The 5,000-nt window shown below is 37.8% G+C and overlaps 1 pseudogene; it reads right to left on the minus strand.

Annotated features, from left to right (window-relative positions):
* Nucleotides 1-4,037, minus strand: part of LOC136281795 (uncharacterized) — a 15,647-nt pseudogene extending 11,610 nt beyond the window's left edge.
* Nucleotides 4,038-5,000: the final 963 nt, after the last annotated feature.

Genomic DNA, 5,000 nt, shown 5'->3' on the forward strand with positions numbered 1-5,000 from the left:
AAGAGTCGCGATGAACTGCATCAAAGCAGTCAAAGCTTTTTACACCTTCAGAATAATTTTAAAAGGTGACATTTTCCTGTTAGAACCAGTCGACGCAACTTAGAAGCTGCCTTTATACTTCCTGTTCTTTTTGTGCTATAACTGTGATGCCTTGTCCACGCTATGCCTTTTAAATTTTGGTATTAAATCGTCGTTTCCTTCCAATCGTAAGAACGGTTAATTTTGTTTTCGCCCACAGTCCAATGACCTCTGGCGGTATCATTGGGCATATATACATAATTAAGTTTGAATCAAACAAAAACCGCGGGCGTTTTGAAAATGGCTCCATGTTCGGTTAATACTTGATCGACTTATGTGCACGGTAGGCCAGTCAGAGATTTGAAGTAGCGATTTGAAATTTATCCACTTTGAAAAGAGGCAGTAATGGCCATAATGCGACGTGACCAAGAAAGCCTCATGGGGAGTCCGTTCCGGTCTCTCTTTACCTATATTCTCAAGAAAGAAAAGTGTTTCATTTCTTTTCTTCATCTGACAATTACCAGTGCGACTAAACACACAACAGTAAATGGCATTTTCAGTAAATCACCCCGCAGTGAATCAAAGTTAAGTCTACTAGTGAAGTATACGTATACCGTGCTCGACAGCGCCTAAATGCCTTTTCTGGTTTTTAAAGCAAAATTTAGAGGCGAGACATGGGGTGAACGAAACTTGCGAACGAAAGCCATTAGCGTGTTAGAATTGATTTTAAACGGTTTGGCTATTGTTCTACGGTACAAAACCGCCTCGCTTCCTTTAATCTCTCTGAAATATCCACGGATATTTACCAGCGGAAATATTTACCACGGTAAGCACCAGGCTCGGTTAGTGTCGAATAATCTCAGTTAATGCAGCCTCCCGCGGTAAAAGTGGTTAATGTCCCGTGCAAATGCGCTCAACACAGGAAAGTATAGGAACTGATAATGCTTTTACCATTTCTGAGAGCATGATCTTGCTTTATCTCCACTATAATTCGCAAGCTGTCCCTTGCGAACTGAATTCCCAGTTTTTCTGGGAATTCCCAGGAATTCTCAAAAATTCTCAATTATGCAAATAACCCTTGCCGACCAAATTCCCAGTTTTCTAGGAATTCTCAAAAATTCCCAACTATGCAAATAAGCTCTGATTTGAAAAGCTTGGAATTACTGGGAATGGAAGACTCCAGTTCTGTGAGGACTTGGAATTCCTAGGAATTCCTAGGAATTCTCAGCTATACAAACCACTTATAATTTAAGAAGGGTGGAATTCTTGGGAATTTCTGGGAATTGAATTTGAAGCAATTTAAATACCCTGAGGTCCAAATTAATTCCAAGAAATTCTCAATACCTTGACTGTGACGGTTTTAAGAAAAGGAGTAATTTTAAGAGGCTTAAAACTTTGGCTCAATAAAAAGTATGCAATACAAAATTTACCAAGAGATATACATACATGTATATGTTTATAACTTGAAGATCATGAAATTTATTATTCAAACTAAGTTTTAGTAAATCTCTACATTAACTTGGATTTTCTCATGAAGCAGCAGTCAATTATGTTAAATGCAAATTGCCAATTAATCCAATCTACTCATATCACAGATTTGCTTTCTAATCTCAAAGGACTCTTGGATTCCATGATCATAAAAGTTTTTATTGTGATGCAAAATGTCTCATGTTCACAGATGTGCCAAACTCATTAAACATTAATCAGCTGTTCCTCAGTGCACAACTTCCACATGTGTAACAGTAATTACATTGTTATCCACACTTAAAGAACTTTGTTAGTAATACACATAAGTTACTTCCCTAATCTACATTACTGGTTGCCTTTGTTAGAAAGCCTTGGAACAGTTGTTGAAGTCCTAAATGTAATAACTGTCCTAAATGTAATAAAGTCCTAAATGTAATAACATTTGGTCCTAAATGTAATAAAGCCCTAAATGTAATAACGTTCGGTCCTAAATGTAATAAGCCTCCTATGCAATCGTTTAACTGCGCTAACATTGAAATGTTAAAGTGACAGCTGTTGCGCTAAAGAATCCTTTGACCAATATTTATGGAATATTGCGGGCTCACTGATATTAATCAGCGTCTTTTTATTTGTTAAAGAGGTAGGTTGAAAAGCATTGGCTACAAAACCTTATACTGATACTGATGTGCTTTTAGCATCAAATTGACAGACGCAAAAGCAACAAGAACGTTGACTAATAGCTCTCTCTATATCATTGGCTCAGACTCTTAAGTGTAACAGATTTTGACGAAATACTTTTGTCATCAGTGCTGAAGTTAACACTTGATGAACCGAATTACAAGGAAAAAGAAGTCCACCGACTTATACGTTAGACAAATTCTGGGCTCAGAAGGGCATTCTTTGTACTGTCTTTCCTTGCCAGATTTGTACGGGTCTGCATAAAATATATTCATATGCGTTATTGACCGAGCGTGAGGTCAAAATGGCTATATATTGGCTGAGTTCTTTTTTTTTTTGCGTTTTTATGGACGGAGACGAGGTCACGGTCCATAAAAAAGTAGAAAAAGAACGAGGCTAATATCCAGTAATCTTGACCATACAAGCTTGGTCAAGAGAGTTTATATTTTCTTGGCTTAATCGTTAAAGGATTTATTGTATAGCAAAAGATTTCGCTTTGATAAGAATCAAGAATGGCCTGTTTATTTCGAGAGCCGATTGTGAAAGCCAACTGTGTTTGCAGTACAATAAACCCAAGAGGGTCGTTTATTTTTTTCTATGTATATGCAAACATTGTCCAAAAGTTACGAACTTTGTAAGTTTTCTTGCGTGGGATCAATACGGGGTATCCCGAGCGGGCGAGGGTGGGCCCATCATGCCCGCTCAGGTAGCCAATCAGAACACAGGATTCACTTCATCTTGCCCACGTGCGCTGCTAGCTATTTGATAAAGTGACTTGCAGAGCAAGATATCGACTGACCAATCATATGCTATCCCATTTCACGATCACAGGTCTTGACACGTTACCTTTTTTCCACGCAAGAGTCAAATTGAACCATTGAGCTACACTAATCGACACATGATGGTCAGTTGACGGTCTAATGAACCATTAAGAGAGTGTCTCTGTAAGAGCGGTCCGGTCGATTTTGCTTGAGTCACGGATTTCGCTCATTTCTTGTGTGTTGTAAGACATTCATGTACCTATACTAAAACCACAATCCGTTTGATCGGATCTCTTAATTTTTCAGAGTTTTACGGAAATCAAATTTCACTCGAGCGAAGGCCTGTCGTGACACTTTTCAAGACTTTAATTTGAGACAACTTTGGAGGATAATTTACAAAAAACTACGGAACTCAGCAAAAAAAAAATACCCCAGCCATGTTTATTAACTCTATCTTATCCATCAAGGTGACTTTCGTGAACATCACGTTTCAATCAAGCAAACAAGAAGACTTGAATGACACCTTATCGGTTCGCTTAAGTCACACAAGTGAATACCGATCAAATTCAAGGTAAATTTTTGAAAAAGTGAGGCGTTCCTAACTGATCCAACTAACATAGCTTGGAAGTAGGTGCCATAGAAAAGGTAACTACAGAAAAAAACTTTGCGGCCCGACCTTTACGAAAACTTTATAACTCCGTGAACTTACCTGATTTTCGGCAATCTCCAAGTTTGGCCGCTATTTTGAGGGACTTGTCAACATGAAGCGCAGCAGATATAAATCGAGCAGGTAGATCTAAAACCGTCAGAAATACATACAAAAGCAATTCAAATGAACTTTACTTTCAATTCAAGAGGCAAAATTTGAAATGTTAAAACGTTAAACTTACCATTCCTACATCCCCATGCGACAATTTCTTTCAACAATTCAAACACTACAACTAGTGTTCGAATTCCCCTCGTCGATTCCACCGTAAGAAATAACCTGTGCCACCCAAGCTTCGACTCGAATGTGAAGTACGAATCAAATAACATAACTGCTTCATCTTCGAGGCAATATCACACTGGTATTTTGATTTTCTGATCGACAAGAACAGTGATCAGGAAGGGATCGCCATGTTTACCTCATAAACGTGACCGCTGACCAGCTGCTGAGTGTAAACAGAACGGCGCGGGGTGGGGTGGGTAGCGGGCTTACCGTCATAAGATATTCGAATACATGCTTAGAAAGCTTAGGACTCTCAGTTTAAACAGTGAAGGCATGCTTCGTGGTACAGACAACTTTTATTTTATTCTCATAACTTTTTCCCCTAAGTTAGAACCGATATTAATTAATAGAGTTATCGATGTATTTTTAACCGGGTTACCCATATGCCTTTTTTCTTGTCATCTGTGGTATAAAATAAGGTGTATTTTTTCAACAGAACCTTTTATTTATGCCCCATTGCACGGAATGAACACTGTACTTAGAAGTTTTGCTCTAAGTTATTTTTGCTGTTCCCTAGAATGTATGCAAAATAATTGATTTATGCAAAGCTGACTCTAAAATATGATTTTCCGTCAGAGTAACCAATGTCGTTTACGTATGGTGTTAATAAAACTAGCAATGTACCGTTTTTAGCGTTCTCCACTAAAAAGCCCGACATACAGTTGTCAAGTGAACTATGTTAGTTTCAGTTCATTCCTTGATTCAATCTGACCTTTTATCACTAAACCCTATTGTTTTCATTTTCAATTTTCCTGTACATTTTTTTTCATACGACAACGACAAAGATTTTAATAAGTAAACCGGTTTTTTGGTGTACCACGCTTACTGCATTGTATATAAAAATACATGAAAAAAGCCGGCTAAATAAGCTCTTCCCCCTGCTCCTAATTTTTTGGTTGCTTTCGCCCCACGCCTCAGCACGATTTCCTGTTGGCTAAAAGGAAATTTGAAAGACTGCTATGCAGGACACCTTTTCTTTTTCATTTCAGTTACCCTCTACAATTTTTTATAAGTATGTAAAGATATAAAAAACACAAAGGTTTTTACAAGTATACTGTTTTTTTTTGCGTAACACACTAAATATATAC

The sequence above is a fragment of the Pocillopora verrucosa genome, chromosome 6 (assembly GCF_036669915.1).
Source record: "Pocillopora verrucosa isolate sample1 chromosome 6, ASM3666991v2, whole genome shotgun sequence".
NCBI lineage: Eukaryota > Metazoa > Cnidaria > Anthozoa > Scleractinia > Pocilloporidae > Pocillopora > Pocillopora verrucosa.